This window comes from Athene noctua, chromosome 7 (genome assembly GCF_965140245.1).
Source record: "Athene noctua chromosome 7, bAthNoc1.hap1.1, whole genome shotgun sequence".
Lineage (NCBI taxonomy): Eukaryota > Metazoa > Chordata > Aves > Strigiformes > Strigidae > Athene > Athene noctua.
In genome coordinates, this window is record NC_134043.1 from 12,858,693 (window position 1) to 12,886,082 (window position 27,390).

Consider the following 27,390-nt stretch of genomic DNA (forward strand, 5'->3'; position numbering starts at 1 on the left):
GTAAAATATTTTTCATACATCTATCCCATGGGAATATATTCAATACATCCAATATATACATATTCAGCAATTTTCTCTCTATATATGTACATAGCTAATTTTATATCTACTTTTTTTACACATGTATACACACACAAACACGTGCACACACAATCATGGCATATATTAAACAGATGCTTTGTGTGGATTTATATTATTTTATATAATATTAGTAAATACCCAGTTGATACGGGGTTTTTCTCCATTTTTCAGTTTTCCTGGAATAAGTTTGTGTGATTAAGTACTGCCTGTTTGAACTCAAGATCAGCAGACACAATTAAGTGTATGACTATGCAGTCACTAATTACTACGTGCAATATAGCAAAGTTTAATGAGAGGGATTTTCTTCCTGAAAGACCTTGTCTTTGCAAGGACCACTACTCACAGCCATATGAAAAGAGGTGTGCTCTGATGAAGCTAGCATAAGAACGCCCCAACCATGATCAAATCCCTTGGCTTTCTGCAGTTGTGCAGTCAGAGTAGCAATTTAGCAATTCAGTAAGGAATTTACTAGGTCCTTAAGATTTTTTTTCTCTGAACCTCCCTTCCCTGCATATTGCAGTAACCTATCTTTTAGTAAGGAAACACTACAGAGAATGCTGCATGGGAAAAGAGATTGTAGAAGAAGCAGGGAAGCAAGCGGGAATAAGACCTTGATCCTAAAATCTTTGAAGGTAATGGATTGACTTCAGCAGGCTTTGGCTCAATCCCCAGCTGTAAGGAGAAAAGTCAGTAAAGGAAGGAGGAAAAACAGCTGAAAAACAACAGGGAAACAAAGGAGGCAGAAAGAAAAAATTGCTTCCTTTCTCTCTAAGAGAAAGAAAAAATACTGAAGGTAGAAAGAAGAAGTCAGAAAGGGTAAAAGGTAGAGTGCCAAGAGAAGAGATGCAGAGGAGAACAGTAGTGGGCACCGCTAAAACATAAATATAGAAGAGTGAGAAGAAACCAACAGTGAACGTTTCATGAAATGGATTGTGCAGGAAGCTGATTTGCTCCTGGTTTTTAAGTTGGTTGTCCACATAGCACAGCCTCAACATTGCCACGATGGAGGCTGCAACTGCATTTACCTTTTGATGTGCTTTAGGCATGCCCTGTGTCCCAGCTCCTCTGGTCAGCCAGGCCAGCACTTCTTTAGAGAAAGAACACCACGGCTCCCAACTGCTGTACGTGTCTAGGTTTCCTATACAAGGAGGAGTCTGGGGTGCATCGGTGTCTCACCTTGAGCACGGAGCTGAGCTCCTGCAGAAGTTGATGGGACTGGAAGGAGCTCAGTGTCAGAGAAATACGTGGTCTTACCCCTTGCTTCCACCACAGCAATGAATAGATCATTTAAGGTGGGTCTTAAAAGCAAAAGATTGTTTTGTGGGCCAAGAACAGGAGTTAGGAGACCTCAATTCTGTTTTAAAGCCCTGTCACAAGGCTCTGTCAACTGTTAATAACTCTATAAAGTATTATTTTTCTCATTTTTCCCTCTTGAAATATGCATAACCCTGGTGACAGGTGGTTACTCAGCTGCTGCTTGTGATACTGAGATATGCAAACAGGTTCCACTGTGAAGCCCTCTGGTAAAGTCTGTGGTGAGAATGGACCACCACAGTAACATTCAGTTGTTCTCCCAGATCTTCCTTTAAGAATACATTCAACTTTTTAAGATATTTAGCAATACCTCTGCATGGCTGTAGGTACCATAACACAATAACGAAATCCTTGCAGCATTATAAGAACACTGGGAGAGAACTCTGACAGCCAGGTGAATTCCTGTCTATATCTTCATTATCAAGGGTATCCTCATGACTGCCTTCTCAAAACACCTTATCAGACAGATGTTTGCTGAAGCTGAAAATTATTTCTCTCCTCCTGGGATCCATCTTAAGTTTCTGGAATTGCAGTATTGCCCTGGGACAGCCAGACAACAGTTCCTTGGGATCCAGAAGAGTGATCGGTAGCTCCAGATGACATCTCTCCTCCCCATGCCTCCCTGTGCCTTTGGGAAAATGCTGAGCAGAGGAGTCAGCCTGAGACTCCAGCCAGATGCAGCAAAAGTCAGGATCTCTGCACATGCAGGTAACAGTTTGGATTTCAGACAGTAGCATCTTTGCTTTGATGACTTCAATTTTGGACTTTTGGGAGCATGTAGGCCAAGAAGTGCCCCCAGGGTCAGATGAGAACTAGTGTGAATCTGTGGGAGAGCAGGCTGAGCAAGGAAACATAACCAGGAGCCAGTGTGAAGGGCAGATCTAAGAGACTCTGAGCTAGGGATGGTAGGTAAAACTCGGGTGGATGAGGAGTTTGCGATTGCATGAGGACATTGGAGACAGAGTCTAGGACTGCAAGGTGAGTTGAATGAGGAAAACTCAACTGAATTCTCAAAACTGGTGGATGAAGTTTAAGGAAACAAGACAGGAGCTAGGGGGACAGAAGATGTAGGCACACTCTCCCCCAGAGCCATTAGATTCCCAGATTTCTGCTCTCAGTAAGTATGTGCCTCAACACACTCTGATCTACAGATGGCAATTTGCTATTTCTGTGAGTTAACTCTGGTGTCTCAACTACCAGGATGGGAATGCTGAATTTTACTGATGTCAAAGATATAATATAACCTGCAAAATGGAAATCTTTTCTGTCTGGAATCCTTTTTAAAAAAAACCTAGGAAATCACACGTACACAAACTGTTCAGAGGGAACAAAGTCACTCACTCAAAAGTTAGGAGATGCTAGATTAAGAATGTTTGAAAAACTGTACTAGCCACCTTGAACATGGTTTGTGAGATAGAGTTTTTAACTACTATTTTTTTTCCCCCTACAGATTGCCTAACCTGTTTGTTGCAATAGTTGGAAGATACATAATTAAAGGCAGGAGATAACTGGAAGGAAAAAGATGTGACCTCTATAACACTGGGCAAACTGCTTAAATGAAAATTTTCCCACATTATCTCTAAATATTCATATCTCTGAGTATCCAGCTTGGTATCTGATCAGATTTGCAGAGCACTCATAAGAGAAACTGAATTCCATAAGAGCAGTGCAGTCCAATGAGTACTTAACACTATACAGCTGGCTATTCTGAAACAGGAGATCTTAGACAGTTGGACTTTGCACACAGAATAAGAAACTCAACCTTAAACTCCCTATCTAAGAAGTGGAAGGGCATCTTCTTTTGTCCTACTATGTATTGAAAAGACATACTCACCAAAAGACATGAAGCACTCAGGCTCTTTAATGATAAATGACATACAAAACCCCCTGTGATAAAGAATGTAACTCACATCAAAGGAAAGTCTGAGTAGCATACAATAAGGAGGCAAGGGACATATATAGATCAGGGAGGTTAAATGAAAACAGGAAGAGCTACTCATGTACTGAGCACCATCTATCCTGTGCACTGAAAGAGCAAGGGGATTGTGGAAAAAAAATATGGTCAAATATTAACAGATGCCTGTTTATCTAAGAAGACGGTTTTGGAGGAAACAAGCAGTGACAAGACAAGAATGTGTTCAAAAACATTCTGTCAAGCCTATGCAAAAATGTGTTAAAGGCCTATAAAATGGAGATAATATACTTTTCCTTGCTAGTGAAGTGCTTTGAGAACTACTGGTGAAATCTGCTACAAGACTTAATGCATTTTTCTTTTCACAGGAACTATAAGATCTTACTGAGTCCAGGATAGCTCAAAGGACGGATTGGAAGACAATTGCAGTCAGTGGGAAGTTAGTTAATTTCAGGGGTTTTGGAGCAAAATCCATGAGCCATCAAACCCAGTTTCATTTTACAGAGTGACTTGATGTCATGAGCTGTAGACCCTAGAGACAAAGCCACGGAGTTGAGGTTATTAGGGTGACATAAGACGGGGTCTGGGTTTGGTTTATTTTTAACAAGTGTGTCTTGGCAGCAACCCAGAAAAAAGCAATATATATAAAAAAATAAGAGGAGGGATAGCATGGTAATAAAACAGCTACTGAAACTAGATCTGTGTAGACAGCGAAGTCTGTGAAATATAAGAGGGGGACAGCATTGAGACACTAATAAGGCATTGTCCAGCTGAACTAGTAAAGAGCAGTTGAATGAGTCTTAGCTGAGGCTGACAGGGTCACCTCAAGCTCATTTCCCCGTGTGTGCCACAGAAAGAACATAGCCGAAATGACCACTTTTTTTTCCCCCTTCTGTCAGTTATACAGCAGAAAAACTGAGCACCTGCTGAAGGCACTTGTCAATGACAAGCAGCAAATGGTAGCAGTAAAAGTGCAAGCCAATGCAGCAAATGTGACCTAAGAAATACAGGCTGACAATGAAAAATGCTGCAGGTTTGAAGTGTGCCATAGCTCTCTGAGTTTATGAAAGCAGTACATCTGGGCAGCTAGCATGGGAAACAATGACAGGGCACGTGTTGGAGATGGGAAGACAGAAAGTGCAAGCATCACTTAAAAATGGAGTCTATAGTGAAAAAAAACATAACCAGATTCCCCATTTTTAACCTCTTGTTGCCAAATTCCCAGGCCCTGCTCTAAATCTTCAGCTGGACACATTTCCCAGCACTGCCAAAGTACTCCTTAACAGGCCAAGGAGCCAAAGCCTCCCACAGGCATGAGGTCTGCTCCACTGTGAGTTCCCATGTGTAAGCTTTTATCTCACTTTGCGCAGAGTTTATCTGGAAGAAGGCTACATATACATTAATGCCATAAGTAACAGGAGGTACTGCTGCTGGGCTACAGCTCCTCTGTGTAGGTGAGGATTTGATAGACCAGGTGTGCAGGGCCTCCAGAAGTAAAAGGACCCCAGATATTTTCCTGAGTTGCTTATGCTTAAAACCTATTCTGAGGGGAACACGAGCAATCCTGTATTCAGTGAATTTGTCTAAGTGAAGAAATACCGAATACTTATATCCTTCTAGTAAACGTCCCAAGACAAGAGCTCTAAGCCATAAGCTCTTTTATTCTGTTGTCATCTCTTTGGAAGAGGATCCCCTTTTCATTAGATAGCATCTAGCACCATGGTGTTCTGCTCTGATTACAAGCCGCTCATGCTAGTATATTGCAACATGGTTATAGTAATATGTATTTTCCATTTCTTCTTTATTCAGTCTTGAGGTGGTCAGCAAAGACAGAAATGGAAATGTTCAACTATGTGTGATCTATGGATTCTTCTTTACCACAAATCTCTTGGGTTTGTGTTTTTCCCTGTCATGTTGCTATCCAATTGGTTGTGTAAATGGACTTGTTCAAATATTGTCTACTTACAGGAAGAGTTGAAGGGCAAGGACCTTTTCTCTAATTGGCATATAGATAGAATTTCTTTATAAGAAGAAATATATGGATATATTTGAGTTACATAAATCAAAACACTCAGCCATCTGTACCACAAGAGGGACGATATGACTTATGCAAAGGAAAATCATGACTCTCAAATCTGCTGGAATTAGAAAACCACAACTTTCATCAAAATCTGTTGGTTATATGATGTGATAATACTTAAATACTACAATACATGCAAGCAAGGTTACATAATGAAACTCAGAAAAATAAGTTAATTTTTCTGCAGTGTCGACTTATGTTCCTTGGTGAAAGCATGTTGCATGGAAAAAGCACAGATTACTTTGATGTGGTTTTGATATTGCAATTGTATTTACATACAATGTCCTTTAAAATATCCTTCTTTTTAAAGCTGTTTATTGTTTTTCTCTTATCATGGGGACAATATTACCACAAGGTCTGTTTGATATATAATTGCATTTTGTCAGATTAATTTGTTAACATGAATATCAGACATTTGCCCACATTGCTAGTAATATGTTTAAAATAGTTTAAAAATCCATTTGACCTTTCACTTTTGGTGTGTTGCTGCACTCTGAGTTTCCTCATACACTTCACTAAGTGTATGAGTTGAACAGCTTGCTTCCTTTGGAATAATTCTGTGTTTTGTATAATAAGCAACGCAGAGAAAATAAATGCTCTTTGTTTACAAACAACAGAGTCCCATTCAAGTATTAAACAACTGTTATTATTAATTATTTACATTGTGATAGCTCTGCAGAGACACCATCATGGAGCATGGCTCTATTATGTTAGCTACTATACAAACATAGATGAAAAAGATGATTGTTGCTATTCCTTATGGCCAATATGCTAAGTTGCCTAAGGTAATGATGATTTGTTTTTAAAAAGCAGCAAAAGGGCCTGGATTAATCCAAACAAAAAAGCCTAATTGTACTGCTAAAATCACTTGTGGTAAGGAAGAAGGAAACAAAACTAGAAAAGAATGTGCTAGATTAACCTCACATCTGTTTACTGTAAAAATAATAGAGGGATCAGCTATTCAACTCTTCAGAAGGGCCATTAAAAAAGACTGAAGAGGAATCAAGATGGTCGTGAAAAGAAATATGCTAAAGGGAGTCAGGCGTTTTTTAATGGCTGCTTCCTGCATCACCTTCTGTGTGCTGAAATACACCAATGCACTACTGGAGCATCAAAGTCAGAGCAGACCAGGTAGAGGAAGACCTAGATGGCTCATTACTCTTGCCAGCTTTGGCTAAAATCTGAACAAGCACCAAGTTCCTGTTGCTCTTTCTTCTAGATCTTTTTTCTTTCCTATCTATTTCTTCTGTATTATTATTATATTATATTTTATATATTATTCTTTCTCTTTTTTCCTTAGTTGGCCAAGATCACAGGCCTTGTTGCTATGATATTAGACAGGCTGAGATCCCTGCATTCAAAATCCTGAACCCTATTTAACTTTTTAGGATGGTCATGAACACACTTTTTATTCACTTGTCCTGTCAAATTTAACGTAACAGTGATGCAGGATGCTTGCAATCTAGAAACACTGCACGAAACTAAACTTATAAAAATACTGTTATACATTCTAATTTTGGACCCAGAACTATTTGAAAGTGTTTCTGTTATTAATAAAACCAGAAAGAGTAGATGTTAGATCCCTTAGAAGATCTAAGTTTAAGAGACTGATGCAGGAAGTCTGTGGCACATTAGGATACTGAGGTCTGTAAAATGACAGGCTAGCATTCTAATCACTGGATTACCTTTCTTTCTCCTATCACATTGCCATTTCCAGCAGATTTGATTCATTATCATTGCTTCATTTTCAGTATTACGCCAGTTTCCTGGGCAGGCAACACAATATACTGGGTTCTTCTGAATTCTCCAGAAGAAACAGCCTCCCTCAAAACCCCACTCCCTTCAGAGTGCCTATTTAAGCATGGATTTGTATGTCAGGAAAGCAGTCAGGCATGCCTTTCCCTGTATGCTTGATAAATGATACTTAACCTACTATGCCAGAATCTAAAGATTGTTTTCTCCTCTAGACTTTTTCTGAGAAAAAATTGTTTCCTTTCTCTCTAAGTGGGTCTTTTCCATTAGGCTTTTGGGGAAGCAGTCTCTGCTAGAATGCATGATCATGATCATAAATGCATCTCAGCACTGCAATTCATGTATGAGAATTAGAGGGAGCAGCCCCTGTCATTTATTTAACCTGATCCACAGGGGGCTGAAAAAGAAGCAGGCAGAAGAGGTGTCTGCTCAATTTACCAACAGTAATCTGACAAAAAAAGTACAGTTCTAGTCTGTTTTTGGTGGAGAGCTGAGCTTCTGACAGAACTATTGTAATTAAAAATATTTCTGGTCAATGGTGCTGGTCTTCTGAAGAAAATCGCAGCTGATGCTGTGATCATAACACTAGCTATTACAGTTTTGTAACATTACTGAAGTCTTTCATATACTTACTTTGACTGTCTTATACTCTTCTTTTTAGGCTATATTATCCCCCTTGGTGTGTTGTGGTCATGTGACTGCTGTGATGCACCATATTCCTCTACAAATAAAGTGAAAAAGGAGACATGTTGATCTAGACAGGGAACCCAGCCTACAAGCAAGAATACCATTTTGCAACACCTGGACTAGAGTTACCGGGGGCAGCACAACTATGTTTAGGAATCAAAATATTTTTCTTTTTCACTGCCATTTCAGACTATTCTATCTAAAAAAATATCCTTAACTGCCCATTTTCCAAGCAGCTCTAACCAAGAATCCTCAGTGAGACAATAGAAGAAATAACAGAAGAGAGACCTAGTTAAGAAAAAAGAAAGAAACCTAGACTTCCAATTTTCAGATGTCATCATATTCTAATGAGTTTATTTTCTATTATGTGAGGTACTTAGGCTGATTCTTCAGAAAAATTGGAAGTTAATAATGATCAATCTACATTTACTCTGCAGATAACTGTAGAGGTTATGATGCATGGCATAATTGCAGTGTACTGAATGTTTCCCTTTTATGGCTGGCTGCGGAGACTGTAATAGCCTGTTACTCATTTCTAGGTAAAGGAGTTCCTCCTTCAGTTTAGGTGGCAGGAATTTGTGCTTCTGCTGCAGAGATTTTCAAACTTCATCCTGACTGGCAGTTGTAGACAGCTACATTTAATTATCATACAAACAACACTGTTTTGTCATTCTCCTTTCAAAACGACCCCAATGCATCTGACAACAATACTGTATCAAACAAACCAAAGGCGCTTTTGGAAAGGAAGTTTTCCTGAACACTCTTTGTTACAGAGAAGAACTTATCACATGCTTTAAGTGTTCTTGTCCCTTTGTTTCATTTCTCTTTCCTCAAAGATGATAAAAAAATAGAGAAGACCCAAGGTTAGATCTGGCATAATTCCAACACCAGTCTGTCTATTATTCACCAATTAATTATTTATCTATTTTCCCAAGAAAGACAATCAACATGCAAACAAAATCAGGATGTATTATGTGTATTTACAAGCAAGTGAAACATAGCAAAGATAAAAGAAAGAATTGTAAATTTAAAATATTCTTGAAGATAAGACACCAAGGATAAAGTGAAATTTCATGAATGTATTCAAGTACATTGGCTCAAATCCATGCAGGCTATTAATCCATAGCTCACAGATGAATTTGTTTCACTCTTAGTTAAAAACAGAACAAAACCTGACTCTGGAGCAGTTACAGTGAGCTGACAACCTCGGCACAGAGCACAATGTACTGGATTAGACTAGAGAAAACACATTTAGTTAGATAGCTGCCACCAAAGAGAAAGGATGAGTTTGTAGCTACCGCTTTAATGCATGACTGAGAAGAGCTGGGTTCACTTCTTGTGAAAATCATGTCTCTGTGGGTCTGTTCCCTGAGTAAAATAAATCTATTTTTACTTTTCTGCATCATGAAAACCTTTGGTGAAGGCATGCTCTGACACCATTTGAGACCAAAAGACCATGTACCTCTTCTGCTTGAAGGATGGCCCATGCAGAGCCCAGCCCCACTCGTGTTTACCTGGGTGACAGAGAGTTCTGTCCTGTTCAGCCAAAACGTGGCTAAATTTTGAGGGTAAGAATGTAGTGATACTGTTACCTGTGCTGACTGGAAAAAGGGATGCGCAAAATTTGCTGGAGATGCCCCACATGAAGGTATACCTGAGGTGGCAGAGCTGCCCCGCCCTGCTGAGGAACTGCCTGACAAGGGAGGCCGGGCTGTCTGCCTTGAGACAGGACCCAGCCTGGCTGGCTGCACGTGTGATCATGTCTTTTCTGCTGAAAACTGTGAGCTGTGTGAGAGTCCCTCAGCCTTCCTGGCATCCCCTTTCCCTCAGGAATTGGCGTGATGCCCTCACAGCACTGTGTGGTGGTGAAGGGAGGGGAGATCATCACCGGGGATGGCAGAGCTGGGCCCTGCCGCCATGTTAGGAGCTCTTCAGCGGCTGTCACCTGGGAGGAGGTAAGGCCTGGAGCCGCAGGCTTCAGTTCTTTTTGGTATGATGGGGAGATCATGGTGTTCAGAGCTCCACATTCACACTGATAACTGATTTACAGGACCTGTATAAGGGTTTCCTGGGTTTTTGGGGGAAACTTGAGACTGTCCCTCCTGAGTGTGACAGGAGCTCTCTGGGCAGGCATCAAGTCACTGCTCACCTAACACAGAGGCAGTTTCATCAGTTGTGAAGGGACAGAAAGATGTTGGGGTGCTGTTGGAGGATCCAAATCGGACAGCACTAAACACAGCCCCTGGAGACTGGAGGTCCTGAGGGGATTGTCCCTGCTTGGCAGAGTGGCTATTGGAAATGTCTCACTTAGGGCAACAGTCAGTGCTGGAGGGCCTGCCAGCTGACGGAGGGGGCCATTATTGATAGGACATTTCTGTGTGGGTTTCATAAAAAAGGTTTGGGTATGGGAAGAAGAAGCAAAGTTCATGATGCTGCTTCACAAAGAACAGGTGGCAGGGAGACATAAGAGCTGGTGGCTCCCTGGGGTCTGGGGGCAGCAGGGACACAAGGTGGTGGCAGGACACGGCTCCTTGCCAGGGAGCAGGGTAGCAGTGGGGCAGCAGGGCAGCTCCAGCCCCAGGCATCGGCTACCTTCCTGGAGACAGGGACCCAGCCCGGTGGGACCCATGAGTAGAGCTGTGGGTAGCTGTGGGGAGTGGGCACTGCTGCGGCATCTCTGGGGCAGGAACTGAGGGCCTCAAGCTGGGCAGGAGTGGGGTCTTGTGCTGTGGGTGGGTGGGGGGAGACTACTGCAGTAACTGGATGAGAAATGAATTAAATATCAGAGAATTCCATAAAAGGAAGTATCTGATAAAAATAAGCATTTTTATTGAGCATGGCACAGGAAGCCACTGAGGCCAAGAACCTGAAGAGATTGCAGAGGGTTTGGTCAGTTCTGTTATAGCAAGATTGTCCTGATTTGGCATAATTTATGTGAGATTTCAGAGAGATTTTAAAGCACGTGTTCCATGGAAGAATTGAGTCTCTCAAGAGATTAATTTGAGACTTGAAGAAAAAAGTATACGTATCAGATTATGGCACTGCCCTCTTAAGCTACTATTAGAGAGGATACTGATCTGAACAGATTGCCAAGTTGATGACATATGACAATTCCTATACTCTAGGCTGAGTGCAGCCATGAAAAACAACAGTGTGTGTGAAGGGCATGTGATTTTAGATTTTTACAAGGGCTATACCAACGTAGCTGCTGACAAATGAGAGCATATCTGACCTGAGCATCTTTCAATCAGTGAGGTTCCATCCTTCAGGAAAGAGGAATAACTGACAAAAATGTTATTGCTTCCACAAATTAATTCAGGTTTTCTGCTCTTTTATCTGGTACATAGCCTTTTGTTCTCTCTGTTCCCTCCCCTCCCTTTTTATTCTTGCATGCATAGGAGACAGGAATCCTCCATCACTTAGGTAGTCGCTTGTACTTACAAAATCAATCTGGTGTTATAACGTTTCTGATGACATGTGAAAAATCACCTCTGCATGTGCTAGTGAATCAGTACAGCAAACAATAAGCAGGGCATGGAATCCTGTGGCAACTTGCGTATGAGTTTAGACAACATTCATACAAAAGTTACAGTATGCGAACATGGAAAGGAAGCTGCCATTGGTACCAGCTGGCCTGCTGCCATTCCCAGTTTGAGCAGCAAAGTGTGGTTCTTCAAAGTATACAGACTACAATTTGTGACCTTAAAGAAAAGATTGCATTAATTGTGTCATTGAGCTATTGGAATCCCTTTGCCTACCACTGAAGTGCAGTCATTTCTGGGCTGCAAACCAGCAGCTGCTGCATGATCCACTACTGAACAGTTTAAACATTGTGTGTGAAGAATACTATCTCTTGTTGAAACCTCATGGCGAGTATAACCACTAATGCGTGACCTTGGTGATTTTCAGATACTGCATTGCCACAATCTGTGCCTCCAGTCTTTCATGGATTATGTTTTTCCTTCCAGTCTTTCAGTCTTTTTATCACTATTTTACCAACATGCAGTGGAGTTATCACAAAAATAGTTGAGCAAAATTAGAGTGACTATAGTGACAACATGAAACAACTTCCTTCAACAGGAGGTATGTATCTGCTTTGCTGCAGCCCATCATTTATCATTCTTTTGGCAGAAGTGTTGGGACTTCACACTTGTAATTGTGGACTCTTTTTCTGTTGCATGCAAACAGTTAATTTTCTCTCCAGGCCACTCTGCATGTTGGTTCTCTCCTCTCCCTTGTCTGTTATGCTCTTGTTTTCAGCATTGGCTGAAAGTTTGCTCATAGCTGGTTTTTCATCAGAGGTATCTGACACAGACATCAAAGAAGTATGCTTATTTTGGTGTCTAGTTGGTCAAAAAAAACCCCAAACGTCAACCCAAAAAAACCCAAAACCCAAGAAAAAGAAAAAAAAAGCATCTGGAAATCTTAAATTAATCTCGGCCTGAGCTCCAAGCAGCAGCAAGACATCACAGCTCTGAGACTGGTGGATGCTTTACTATATGACAGTAGTGGTTTTAGGAGATAATAGTTTGAGAAGTGCTGTGTTTGCTGAATCAGCAAAATTGACTGCCTGAGAACTGAACTGCTAAATGCTTGAATACCTATATATAAAGATCTTGCCTGGCTTCCTCCTGCTATGCAGAGAAAGAATTAGGGCTGGATTACAGATGAAAATCTGGATTAAAGTGAACCTGAATTTTCATAAAATGAAGACCTTCAGCTGCTCTTCACAGCTGGCTCTATCAAAGGATATGATTATTTAGACCTAGCTTTCAAATACTGCCAGACTTTGGGAGCTGAATCCAAACTCTAACGTAGTTATTAATGCTCATCAACTGAACACCTTTGAGTAACTCCAAGTGGGTATAATGCAGGACATGCAGTGAGGTGAAGGATGTGTGTTTCAGTGCTGATCACTGAACTTCATGAACACTCAGTGCCATCATTTGTAGCAATGTGGCACCAATCTCCAAAGCTTGTTTTGAATCGTACAGTGAAAAATTATTGGTACTTAGGCTGCATAATCTTTTCCCTTGTTATGTCAGGAGCAAATGACAGTTTGAAGTGAGTACTGCTGCCTCAGCTCAGCATATGATATGTTTGCTTACGAGATGCAGTGTTCCTAGGTGGTGATTAATGAGAGCTCTTGAGTCAGAGCCTATAACCATGATGAGCATTAACAGGTAAACCTACAAACAGTAAAGGATAAAGCTCCTGAGGGAGGGAGAGGTACTGACTGGTATCTCAGTCTGGCTGCTTATATATTGTTCCCAATCAGATTGTTCAGAGGTTGTTACATTTCAACCCAAGCCTCTTAAAGGTCCAAATAAATTTATTCATGAGAGTAAATGTTTATAGCCCAGTCTGAACCTACGGAAATTGGTGACTAACTTCTCTGATTTAATCAGACCCAGGAAGACAATTCAGAATTGAATGCTCATTTTCTTCTGTGGCAAAATCAAACTGCCAGCAGTATGCTATGTAGAAACAAGGAGATGCAGAAATGCCTGCAATATTAACAAACGTGGTGGTAGCTTCCTCTTTGTTACACAGGGATATACGAATAGAAACACCCCAGGTCATCAGTGCATTTAAACACATGCCTACCTTCAAGCAAGTGCTTGAATATCACTGTCCTTCCTTGAACTTTAATGGCACTTCGGGCCACTGCTTAAGGATAAATCGATATTTATGTTCCTTGAACACCTGAGACAGGGTTGCTCATGACTTTTTTGCTTTTCTGGTTCAGGTTTTATAACTACAAGTTGATTTCTATCCTAGTCTGTCTAAATATTTCAAGCACATATAAAAAAATAAACCTAATCTTCTGCCAATATTCCATCTCTCTGGTCTCATGACATCCAGGACACAAACCACTGATCTTTCCAATGATCTGACTTTTGAATACAGTTTTAGAAGGCACTGGCAGCTAATCACTCCTGCAGTTGGAATACTTACCTTACTGCATCTCTGTTGCATGTGACTACCTTGGAAAATGAAGTTAAACTTGTACAATAGAAGTAATTTAATACATGATTTAGATTTTTAACCATCTTACTACAAAATAATTTTCATGCCTGCAAGCCTTTACTTCCATGAGTAACCTTCTGTGTTTTGATGAGGAAGGAATATTAGCAAGGTTTGGCCTGCTGACTGTAGAAATGATTGTATTATAGATCAGTGATAATAATTACATGAAATGTAGCAGTTCCACTCATTGTTCAAGGGAAAATCGTTTCAGTTTTTCTGTCTTTTTTCCTTGCCTATCACTGTTGAATTTTTGAAGAAAGGGAGAGGAGAATCAAGCCTCGTATATCTCAGCCTGCTATGACAATCTGGATATAATATATAGGCAATCAAATAATTGATCACACTTAATCTGATTACCCACCTAATTAAATCATAGCTGAGATTTAGATAGGTCACTGCTCTAATAAGCCAATTCTGTTGACCCCCGGCAAAGCTTCAAGCACCTTTATGGATGACAGAAGGGATACTTAGTACCTTATAGAACTGAATTTTATGTTGTAGATTCATAGAAAAATTCAGGTCAGAAAGGCCATCTGGAGGTCTGTAGTCCAACATTCTGCTCAAAGTGGGGCTAGCTTCAAAATCAGATCAGGTTGCTTTAATCCTTGCCAAGTTTTGAAAATCTCCAAGGGTGAAGATTGAACAGCCCCTATGAGCTCCTGTCTCAGTGATGCACTAGTGCCACTGAGATGATTTTTTTCTGTATTTCCAGTCAGTATTTCCCTTGGTGCAGCTTGTGACTGTTGCCTTTTTTTCTCTTGCTGTGCATCTCTGAGAAAAGTCTGCATCTGTCTTCTCTGATGGATTAAGGTGGTGGAAGACTGCAATTATATCCCCTCTTGGCCTTCTCCAGGCTAAACAAACCAGTTGCCCCAGAGTCTCCTGTACATCTGCTGCTCTGGTCCCCTAACTGTCTTAGCAGTCCTTCTCTGGAGTCTCTTCAGGTTGCCAGTAGCTGTTGTTCTGCAGGCCCCAAACTCTAGCCACAGGTCGTTTGCTCAGCCCTCAGCCTGACCTGGGACATGGGGTACTTCTGACCCTGATGCAAGATTTTGCATTTGCCTTTGTTGAACTTCATGAGGTTGTTCCTCCAGTTTGTGGAGGTGCTTCTGAATGGAAACCCTGCTCTCCAGTGTATCAACCACTCCTCCAGTTTGGGTGTCACTTGATGAGGTTGTGTTGTGTCTCAGCAGCCAGGGCCATATGGCATAGCAGCAGGGTAACATATTGACTTAGTCAGAAAGTGAGAATTTTCAGTTTATCTGGCAGGAATAGAATTTTTGATAATTGTTGACCAGGATTCATGGAATATTTTTGGCCACTAGACTAGACTGAATATACAATATACTTTGCAGTACGTTATGCGAATTAGAAATGTATACAGTAATTGTATTTTGATTATATATATCTAAATATGTTTTTATCTAGTAAAGGTATTTCTGATGGACAACTTTGCATGGAAAATAAGTAGAAAATAGATAATCAGTAATATATAATTATATATACATATAGGAAGTGGTAGGAATTACCTGAATAGAATTATAACAGCATATTGCTCAATACCTGTGACTCAATACCTGACTCAATACCTGACCCTGCTCGCCTCAGCCACCCTGATCTGTGCTCCTGCACTGTGTGCCTTCACAAGTCACTATGAAGCTCTTGCTTGCGTTGCTGTTGTGCCTTGTATTTGAGATGCCACCACTATATGTTGTGATGGCCAAGGTGAAAGAAGGATGTGATGCTTTGGAGAAGTTACAGGGTCTTTGTTGCAAATGCAAAGCAGAAAGTTTCTCTCTCAGTGCACTAGCCTACTCTGCTGCAATCATTTTTCTTTATTGACATCCCTGGCTGTGCTGGCAAAGGGAAGCAGACACTCTCTGTTAGGAAGCAGGGCAGTGTACAGCCTAATGCAACAGTGTTCTTAGCTTTCTGTTAATGTAATGTTTGTGGTATTCCACAAGCTCTTTGCTGAGATACTGCAAGAAAAAAGGTGGCTGTCTCTCCCCTTTTTTTCTTTAACAAAAACAGGCCACACACTCTAGTAACATCCAACCCAACCTCTTCCTGGTGTTTAGGTTTACCAACAGTAAAATAGCAATGAATATTCACATTCTACATATTACTAGCTCTCCTCAGGACAGCTCAGCCTAGGCCCAAGATTCCCTTTCATCACAGAATCGCTTCCACCACCCTTCTTTTTGTGTGGGAGAGAAGCCGCCTTGCCTCAATAAATCAGGCAGTTTAGAAGGCAAAGAGTGTACTCTGTGGGAGACCTCCATCTCTTTATACTTCACAAGGAGGTTTCCTCAATGTGGGGCCTTCCATTGCATTGGCAAGTCACAAAGGGGTACATTGCAGTTCAGGAGGGAACATGGCTACAACGTGCAGAGATAAGCTATGTGCCCCTGAAGTAGCAGGCAGAGCTGTTGGGTTTAAGGTTGCATTTCAGGTTTGTTGTTGAGAAATATCTCAGCCTGTGAAATTATACCTACCCTGTGTAGGAATTTGAAACAATGTTTTCCCAAAGATCATGGATCTGTCTGCATGAGTTCCAGTAGATCTCTTTCTTAAGAGAGGAAAGACTCTGTGACTTGGTCACAACCATCATAGGTGAAGCTATGATACAGTTTCTTTTCTAAGCCCTTATTTTTAATACCTGCCTGAAAATCTGCAAAATGGAGGGTTGAAATTTAAGATAATTGGTCTCCACCTAAAGGTAAAAATATACTTTTAAAAGCAGTTCATATTTTGATTGAGAAGACTAAAAAGTTTCATTTAAAAAAATATATTTTTTTCTCCTGACCTTTTAGTTTAAACAGCCCTACAGCCAAAGTGGGTGAGATTTGAAAGTCAATTGGCTTTGATTTGAATTATAAGCATCTGAATATCACACACTGAATAGGTACAGTACGGGTTTTAGTTAAGTTCATTAAAAACATGCAAGTATGGAAGGACACTGTATTAAGGGAGTGCTATGAACTTCTTAAGTCCTCAGAATGGCTTTCCAGGTCATGAGTTCCAAATGCTACAGGAGAATTACAGTCTGCTGAATAGATACTCAGTTTTACCAGCATGTTCACATTCCCACTACACTGAGAACTACATTTTCCAAATCAGACACTGCAAGCTGCATTATCAATACATTGGTCATCACATAAGCAGGTGGAGGAAGCAATGCTATTACTTTCAAAAGCTGCTCACATTTAGACCCAGACTTTACAGCAGAGCACAGCTCACTGGACGTAACAGTTTGTTGTATAAGTGGGTCCCTGTAAAGCTTTTTAATGTAGCTGTTTAAAGGAAAATTAGACTAGTGCAAGATACTGCAAAGGTTGTAATAGGAACTCGCAGTGTTGAGCTCACCTTTCAGCTGAATTGCCTAAGGTTGGGTATGAAGTTAGTAGATAAGCTGCCAGCACTCCTGAATTCACTTTCCATTCAAATCTGGTTCTTGTACAGAGCATTCAGTGAGATGTCTGATGTGCCAAATAATGTCTTTAAATTAAAGCTGAAGTCTAATTGTAAAGGTACCTATATGCCCCAGGGAAAAAAATCCCACTTGTGTTTGCCAAGGAAGTTTTCAGTCCCTCAGATAATATATATCTAGGAGCACCATAAAGGTGTTCAGTGCTAGGTTTTACACTTCCAGTCTCAAGGCAGAAGTAATTTCCAATAAACACAGCCTCTAGGCTCAGAGCTTGAGTTAGAGGAGCAGGGAAAGCAGTTTCTGATGTAGTATCAAACCTCCTAATGGTGTTGTTAAAAACTAATTTTTCACCGCTCCTTTTATTTGCCAACAAATAGGTGGCTGCTAGGTGCTGTATATCTTACTGCAGTGTGGATGTTCACTGGGCAATGACAAGTGTCCCAGGTTAACATTCCCTCCCTCCTGGTATATCATGTAGTTAACTCAACTTTTATGTTTCATGAGTCTTTGTCTGCAAACAAGGAACTTTCTACTTCTGTGAGACTCAGTGGGAATACTCAGGCCTGCCTCTATTAAGTATGATGACATTTGCCAGCTTCCTCATGTCGAGTGGCATATGAAAACTGGCAATTAATAGTACTGACTTCAAGGGGAGAAACAATTGTATATCACTTGTCTGTAGGCAGCAGAGGCTTCAGATGTAATTCTTTGAAAATAAAGCAGTTGTCCCAATTTAAGCTCATTTCATTTCTTTCCAAAGAAGTGAAATACAGTCACTCCGGTGATGGTGTCAAGTCATTCCTCTGTATTATTCTATTTGTTCCATCACAGCCTCTTCTCTCCAGGGAGCTCATTTGTATTGTCTTGCTTTCAGGTCATCTGACTTTTAGTTCATGTCAAGGATTTAACTTTGCCTTCTCCTTAGTATAAATTAAAATGTAACTGTTGCCACCAGACTGAGCTCAGAAACGACAACTGTGACTATTTAGCAACCTATTTTAAATTCAGGGAAAAAGCCATGTACCTAAATATTTTATGGCTATTGGCCATTTGGCTTCAGATATAGATCTCAGGATAAAGCTTACTATCACTATTGCTGCATGCCACTGCTTTTGAGTATTTGCTGATACTATGTTTAGAAATGGTTTTTTTCCCCTTTTGAGAAAACACTGCATCATCTACAAGGGTGTCTGGGCTCCACTTGGGTCAGTCTCTTGCACTAGCATAAAGTTGTAAAGAACATTTTGCTGTGTGTATTTTGACTGTTTTCCTTACGGCAACCCCACTTCTCCCCTTGCGTTGCTACAGGGAAATAAAACTTGGAGTCAGATACTGAAATGGCTGGCTGAACATATCTGCCCAGCTCTAAATTTAAGCATAATTTAAAATTTTTGCCACTGACATATGCACTTTCCCCTTCCCTCAGTCTATATGAAATATGGTCTGGCCATCTACAGCAAAATTACTTTTCTAATGAGACTGCTACTACTGTGGAATCGTAGTCTAGAGATCAAGCGTGGGTGAATGTTGTCGCCTACGCTCTCGACGATGAGGCCGGAGTCAAGATATGCCTCCAGATCTCCCCCTAAAACATCTACTGGTAAAGCTTATCTGAATGCTCAGAACAGCTCGAGTTCAAACAGGTCTGCGCCGCCAGCTCAGTCATAGACTGATGGATTTTCTGTGTGCAAATGCAGACTAACACAGCCTGCTCCAGTTGGGCTGCAAAATGGAGCGCTAAACTATGATTTGGGTACTGTCCGGGTGACCTGACTCGCAAAAAGCCTAGGGCTGAGCTCTTCTTACCCCACAGAGCTCTGTCCTACACTCGCAGGTCCTTGTCCCCACTGGTGCCCAACAGCACACTTCTATCCTGCCTTCCTCTGCCCTAGAGCCCCAAGTTCTCCCATCCCTCTGAGTTCGGTTCCTGCTCCCCGCGGCGTGCGTCCCCGCTCGGTGTAACTCTCCCCGTCTCTGCACGGCTGTTTGAGGGCAGCCACGGTGGCCCCTGGCCTCTGCAGGCTCCCGGTCCTGCACAGGCAGCGCTCTCCCACCGTGGGTTTCGCCCCCACTCCCACTCCCTCCAGCCACCTCCCGCGAAAGCGGTGCCAGACCTGCCGCTGCCCAAGCCGCCGGCTGGCCACCCCGCCTGCTCCCACGTGTGCTACACAAACCCACAGCGTGTGCGGGCACCCGCGTGGATCGGTCACGCTCGGCTACGGGGATGGCACCCTGGCCCCAGGGGACGCTCTGGGACGGTGGTGGCCGGGCGGCTCGGCTCGGCTCGGCTCGGCTCGGCGCGGCCGGGCTGGGCTGTGCTGGGCGCGGCGCGGCTCCCGGTGTCACCGGGAGGCACTAGCAGCACCTAGTGGTAAAAGCCGGCCCGAGCGGCGGCGGGGGCGCGCAGCGCGGGGCACGGGGCTCCGCCAAACACCCCTTTGCTGGGGTGAAACTGCGCTCTGCGCTGGGAACAAACGGCCCGCGGGGGAGCGGGAGGACAAGCCCCGCGAAAAGCAGAGTAAAGGGGGGTTCTCCAGCAGAGGTGGCTCAGGACAGAGGTGGAGGCGAACAACTGTGGCGAGTCTTGCCAAGAGCTCGGTCTCTGCCAAGCCCGGAACAGGAACCCGGTACATCCTCTCCCTCGCGAGGTTTAGGATTTGGAAACGGAAAACAAATTGTTTGATATAGATCCCTTCACATGCAATACACTGACTTTTCCCTTGGCATTTCTACCTGTTTCAAAGAATCTGAACTGTACCGCTTTGCGTCACAAGCCCTTTACTCAAAGGATTTGAGCAGTTTCCCTGTCTGGCCAGTGATTTTGGAGACCTCATGCTGTGTAACAGCATTAAAGTATCAGAACCTGAGCGTCCAAGGAAACATTACAGGATTTCATATACACCTTTATTCGTGGGTCTCTGAGCAATGCATGCACACACACACCCAACAGAATTACTGCCAGCTTTGGGGGGAAAACAGCAAAATAGTAGCAGGAAAATGCTAGAAGATGTTAGGGAAAACACTCAATCTTTTCTTTAATAGAAAAGTGCTATCCCTTAGATCTTTAAATTTTGACAGACACTGGGAAAAAAACAGTTTAATGTGGTCTCATGCTACTTACTGTTCAGTGCTCAGCGCCTCATCTACAAGTCTTAGGAGGAAGAAAGGTTGCGCTTAGCCTCCTGGAAATTGCATGTGGAGTTATGGGATTTGGTGAGGTGTTTTATCCTGTAGGCTCAGGACAGCAACCCTGTAAAGCAAAGCCAGCAGTGCGCCAGCACAGCAGTGCAGCCCCGTGCTGTGTTCTGTTCCAAACAGCCAGGCTGCTGTACATCTTTATTTAAAATTAATTTACTAAATTGAAAGATATCACGCCGCATGTTAGGGAGAGGAGGAGCTTGACTGTTATTTACTAGTTACATGTAAATTAAGACAGTACCCTAAGAAGATGCTATCACAACAAATCAGCTAGGGGTTTTCTGTGGGTCTTCAGAAGAGATGGACAGAGAGGGGCAGGTGCGATGCCGCTATGCATGGGGCAGTTTGCTCAGCCCTGCCAGGCTGTGCCTGGCTCGAGGCTTATCCCTGAGTTTGAGTGTCAAGCAGAATACAAAGCCACACTGCAATTATTTTGTACCCATTACCTGTCCTCAACTTTCTGGTACAGGTTTTAAAATGGAAATCAGATCGAAAACGCTATACATATAAATAATGTATTGACTGCTTCATACAAGCTGTATCCAAACCCGTGTTACTGCGTGAGCGGATGTAGAGATGTAGTTACCTGATTAAGGAATGACTGAGAAATTAAGAACAGGCAAACCATTACGTATTGTATAATGACCATCGCCGTGGATCTATGCTGTTAGTTCTCTGAGATGTGAACTGGGAGAACACCCACTGCCACCACAATCGGCTGTCATCGCATTGATGAGCCATCATACAATCCCACTGTTTATATATAGCTATAACATACTGTCAACATGAATGACTGAATCAGTTTACAGGAGAAAAAAATCCCAGTCTCATTAGATACGCACACATACATATGCAATGGCACCCATGCAGGCCATTCTATCTGGGGATTCAGCTGATAAATAACGGAGGCTCTTATCTTGCGATTTTTAAATGTCACTAAACCAGCCCAGATGTATTTTTATCCTTTTCCTGGCGGGTCGTCCATCAGCAGAGATCATCCTACGGCGTGGTGCGGCCGCCGCGACCGGTGTGCAGGAACTGTGCACGCCGCGGGGACACCGCGGCACATCAGCCACTCGCAAAAACACCTTTGATGCACCCCCCCAACAGCCCCCAGCGCTCCCCGAGGGCGCCCTGGGGGGCTCGCGGGCCGCGGGCGCGGAGCGGAGCGGAGCGGGCGGCGCTGCCGCCGGGCAGCGCACAGCGGCGCTGCTTCCCCCTTAGCGCTCCGCGCCGCCTACGCGCCTTGCCGCGGATTTTCCGCGGCCGTCTGCCGCTTCGGCGTGAGCAAACTTTGACCTTCCCTCCCCCGTGTTCATTTCGAGCCCGTTCGCCCCCGGCGAGCCGGCGGACATCGCGACGGGGAGACGCAGCCTCAGCCCGGCCGCCGGGTGAGGGGAGCAGCGCCGGGCCCGGACCCGCGCTCCGCCCGGGGCTCGCCGCAAGCGCTGCCAGGCGGCGTCCCCAGGCGGCCGCTGCCCGGCGTCTGCCCCGCAGCCCCGCAGCCCGGCCAGAGGGCCCGCGGCGCGACTGCCAGCCCCAGCCCGGCGGCTCCCCCGCGCCCCGCTCCCGTCCCATCCCGGCCGCTGCCGCCCCTGCCCCTTCCAGCAGGGAGGGAAGGGGGGGGATTTAAATGCAACGGGCGCTCCGCCGCTGGCTCTTATCTGGTGCCTCTCCTCCACCCTCAGCTCTCCTCACGCTGGTGGCACTCGAACCTGCCCGTCCGAGAAGTGTGCCAGCCCCTATCCCCGACCCCTCCGGGCCAGCCCCCGCCGCCCGCCCCCCGCCAGGGGCCCGGCCGCGGAGAGCCACCCTGCTTCGTTGGACCCCCCGCCGGCCCGGGGGGAGGGCGGCGAGGGCGATTCGCCTGCGAAGAAATGCCCCGTTGAACTTTGAATATATTAGTTGACATCAGTGCGAGTTGGGGCTGCCAGCCCCTAGCTCCCTCCTCCTTCCCTACCTCCTCCTCCTCCGCCTCCTCCCCCTCCTCCCCCCGGTCTCCGATGGAAAGAGTTGAAGCGGCGCTGATCGGAGCCGCCGGGAAGAGGCAGCGGAGCGCAGGGGAGGACTTCGGTCCCAACTCCGGCCGCGCCGCGGGGACGCTGCCCGCCGCCGCTCGCATGGCCCGAGGCGGCGCTCCCTGAGCGCGGGGCTGGCGAGAGCCGCCGCTCCGCTCCGCTCCGCTCCCCTCCGAGCGCCGAGCCGAGCCGAGCCGAGCCGAGCCGCGCCGCCGCTGCCCCCGCTCCTGCGGCAGCCGGAGCGCGATGTGCCGGTGAGCCCCGCACCGGCAGCCCGGCGGCCACCCCGTAAGCGCGGCGCGGCGGCGGGCCGGGGGGCGGGCGGGCGGCGGGCCCGGCCGCGGGGAGGGGGCGCGCAAACTTCCCAACTTGGCGGGGGGCCGGGGCGAACGGGCTGCGCTGGGATGGGGGTCCCGGAGAAGTGGAGAGCCCCGGTAAGGTGGGGAGCCCCGGGCTGCAGCGCGGCCCTGCGGCGGCCGGCGCGGGGCACTGCCGCGGGGTGATGGAGGGGCCGGGGGCAGCCTGCGGGGCGCGGGGGGGTTTGTGCCCGGCGCTCCGTGCGCCGTCCTCCCGCTCCCCGCGGGCTGCGGAGCGAAAAGGGCTTTTCTTGTGGCTGTTTTTGCAGTCCGGCAGCGCTGGAGAGGACGCTAGGTAGGAGGTGGCAGTGGAGGTGGTTTCTTTCCTCTTTCTCCCCCCCCCCCCTCCCCTTCCCAGCTCTCCCTAAACCCGCTGAGTGGGGCTGTGGCGAAAGGGAAGGGGGTGCAGTGGTGGGAAGCCGGATAGCCTACACGGAGGGATATTAATGATTTTTTTTTTCAGATGGTAATTTGTCTTTGTGGTAGGGGTGGTCCATTAGATTTCAGCTCACGTCCTGATGGAGATCAAAAGCAAAGGGGAGAGGGAGAGGGAAGCAGAGAGCCTTGTGCAGCTCCTTAGCTCCCAGTATTGTTAGAAACTTATGGGGCAGGGGGGAGGATTCCCAGAAACAACCTTTGTCGATCCAGTTCCAACACCCACACCAAAAGTTGGAGCTCTGTATTTTCCAGCACTACGCTCAGCTCGCCGGTGCTTCCCAGGAGCACACTTACTGTTACGCCTCAGAGGAAACAAACAAAAGGTGTGCTTGCCAAGTCGGTACTGAACCTGTCTGTTCATGGGCTTTTAGGTGGAGCCTAAGTATAGAGGAGTATCTAGGTCCTAAAGGTTCACTGTCCTCTGTTGGCTCAGTTTAGACTCTTAGATAATTTCCTGTCCTTAAAAAAGGTCTCCAAACATGGTAGATGCCAGATCCCGGGTTTTTTGTTTGTTTTGTTTTTATTTTTGGTTGGGGTTTAATTTTTTTTCCCTTCCTCCCCCCCCCCCCCCCCCCCCCCCCCCGAACTATTTATGTATAGATATATCAGTTTGGGATCATCGTAAGGTTTAATTTTTTTGTTGTGCAAGTGTTCCCTCTCATTACAGAAAATACTTCTTTTCCTAAATTATAGTCTGAGTGGGAAGAGGTTAGCTGTCTTTGCCTCTGGATGGGTTCAATGGTAGACTGAGACCCCAAGCCAACTGCACTGCGAACAAAATAGAAACCAACTAAGCTAAAAGTTATAATGGGCTTTGATTCTTACTGCTGTTTGAGATCAGTGGAGATCCTGGGTGAATGAAGGCAAGGAGGAGGAGTGAGAGTAGCTGGAACAAGCTACTCATACAGAAAAGTGCTCTCTTGATTATATGTGTGATTTGTAAGCACCCAAGGGAGAAAACTGGTCATAAACTGCAGAGAAGGCAGCAATAGGAAAAAGAAAAATCCTGCTGATATTGAACCAGATTTTTAAATAGAGATTTCATTTTTAAACAGTCACTTGAATCATCCATATCTTTTTTCATTTTTTCTCCTGCTTGGACCAAAACTTTTCTGTTCAGATTGGATTGGATGATAAGTAGACTCTGCACTAGGCAGGCTATAGTAGGGCTTCTCTGCATTTTGTTATGCCTCTTGCCTTTTCAGTGAAGTGGAGGCAATTTCTCCTTTTTTTCTCTCTATCTTGCTTTCTTTCCTCAGAGAGGTTAAGTTTTTGTCCTCCCTGTTGGGGACATGTTAATCCTGAAGTCACTGGGGGGGGATGGAGGGGGGGGGTAGATTCTGCCATTCAGAATATAGATATTTGCTTTGTTCATCCCCTCAGCCCGCCAGGCTGATGGAATTGGCAGTGGCTGCCCCCCTGTGACCTCCCTCCCTTCCCGCAAAGAGCTGGAGCAACCAGGGAGGAGAAAATGCGCAAACTTCGGCGAGTGAAAAAGCACAACCCCAGAAGACAAAAGGCTTGAACAGAGATGTAGGAGATGAGGGTCTGTGTGGGGAATGACTTTTAACAAGGTGGCCCCCATCAGTTCATACAGACTCGAAGAGATGGCACGGGCGTGGGTTCAGTAGGAAAGTGTGTAGCCTGACAGAAACTCCATACAGGTGTTGCCATGGGATTTCAGTTGCTTTGTGGCAAGATGAAAAAAGTGCCCAAACAAAATGGCTTTGGTCATCCAGTATGATCGTCCTTTATTCTGCAGGCAGACAGCTGTCTTGGGGGAACATACACCCAGACTTTACTGTCTTTGCTTCCTACCTTGTAGTCAGTTGTAAAGTCCTGCTTGACTTGGGCTGAGATAGGATGGATCCTTGTTAGAGGAAATGTTCCTGGAGAGCAGTCTCACTCTGTGATATTAAACATGGCTTGATAGTGGATTTCTATTTTAGTCAGGATTAATAATCATGTGAGCAGTCATGCTAGGGTTAAATAAGACCATCTGCATGAATGTGTTTTCCTGAAAATAAATAGATGACATGAAAAGTTTCTGTGTGAAGTCTAGGCTGTTGCCTTGCTGTTTGGCAAAAGGGGGCAGTATCAAACAATACCACAAAGCAATCCGCTGCGCGGCTGCCTGTCTGCCTTGAGTACTGATGTGTGCTCTGTCTACTGGGATCTGGGAATTTAGGGTGTTAGCCGGTAGCCCTTATTCAGGTGATTCCTTGTAAAGACATCAGGGAGATTAATTGACTGCGTAAAAGATGCAGTCTCTGTCATTGTTTTACTTCGTGGTTGCATCACTTCCATATGCCGGTTTGACCAGTGAAAGCTTGGAAATTAAGGACAATGCTGTATGATTGGAAAGCTACTTGTGTTCATGTTAAGTACTGACTGTACTTAACATGCAGTAACCTTAACCTGTTCTTACTCCACTGATTTTAGGAAGAGCATGATGAAGCCCTAGCTTTGGATTGCTGTTTATATAAATGCCCTCCAAGGAATTGTCATCACTGTTTTCTGTAGTAAAAAACCTAAACATTTTCTTCTCTGAATTTAACTTTCTTTGAGAACTTATTTGTTTCCAGCCTAGAGAAATATATTGATCTGTCTTATAAAACGTTGGTTTTAGAATGCATTTAAAAGCCTTTTCACCTTTTATTTATCTATATGCCTGGAATCATTAGATTAGCATTTCTCAGTTCATTTTTTACTGAGAGTCATTGGTAATTTTACTGAGGGTCTGTCCTCAGAAAGCCATGCACTGGACTCGAGCTTTGTCAGGTCTCCTAAGTGTTGCTCACTGCCTTAATGGCACGAGCTGCAGCAGAAAGTGCAGACCAGCCCCAAGAGAGCAGGGAAGCGTTAAAGAATAAGGAGTCTGTCACAGTAATGTGAAGATGTTCCACTGCTGGGGCAGTGCCAAGAGTTTAGGTGCAGTCCAGTGTGCAGTCTGCGACGGGATTTGCCTCACTTCAAATCATGCCCAACTAGATAATTTCTGGTGTAAAACTAAAAAAGGGAAATTTAATCCTCTACAGATAGTGATGAGGCAATTCAGAACTGTTCTCTAGGGGTGAAATTCATTGGTGTTGGTTGTGCAGCAGATACATAGTATCAAGTCATGATGAGATTGCAAAGGCAGTCTTAAGTGGTGGTCTTGTCTTTCACAGACTGAATACTGTGAAGGTGAACTGTCACTATTTTAGGTTGAATCCTTGCGATTTAGTCCAAGAGACAAACCATGAAGTATTACAGCGCTATCCCTGCTATGCCTTGAAACGGGCTGTGTCCAAATATGAGCATTGTTGACTTTGAGGATCAAGTCAACAGCTCTTTGTTATTGTTCTGTTGCTATTTTTTCTTTTTAAGGGGGAAAAAAACAATGCACTGAAGGGAAAGTGTGTCAGCTAGTCTTACTGTAGGGATTGTTGCTTTTCCTTTTACACTGTGGGCTGCTGCATCCTTCAGCGTGCCCAGTGCCATGACTCATCCCATCTCTGTCCATGGTGGCAATTTTCATGAGTTTTGGTGGGAGCTGTCTGAATATGAGATACAAGACTTTGACAGGTATCTGAGCCTACAACTTGTGTGGACAGTGCCTTACTTGCTAGAGATTATTCTTCAAGCACAGTTAGCCTCAGTATTTATTTCACCTCTGTTCTCATTGTTGTCCAGAAAAGTACTGCATGACAGCAGTTAATTTCTTACCCCAGGCTCAAACCATGTGAGCAAAGTGCAGCAGAGCTCTGACAGCACAACTGTGACTTTTGGTATGCAAGGTCTCCTTGACTACAGTGCTGCAACTCCCAAAGTTACCTCTGCTTCAGCACTCATATAAAGCAAAATTTGTAAGGCCCACACAAAATCACTAAGTGATTTTCTGATGTGTGTATGAGTAGTGATACTCTAGAAATATTACTGTTATCAAATATGTATCTACAAACCAAATTGGTTTGTTTTGTTTCGGAATGTAATAAGTCTGGGAGGTGATTTGCATGTGAAGCATGTTACCAAGTTACGGAGTATGACTCTGAATTGGTGACAGGGCTATTCATGTGCTTATAATTAAGCATATACCAAAGTGCTGTCTTGGT

General features: G+C 44.4%; 1 protein-coding gene across 3 annotated transcripts in view; it reads left to right on the plus strand.

The window, feature by feature from the left end:
- Positions 1-22,535: 22,535 nt before the first annotated feature.
- SEMA5B (semaphorin 5B) overlaps positions 22,536-27,390 on the plus strand; it is a 276,944-nt gene continuing 272,089 nt past the window's right edge. For all 3 annotated transcript variants that reach the window (XM_074910110.1, XM_074910111.1, XM_074910112.1), the window contains exon 1: positions 22,536-22,790. The gene's annotated coding sequence lies outside the window, so the exon portion shown is untranslated. The remainder of the gene's footprint in view (positions 22,791-27,390) is intronic.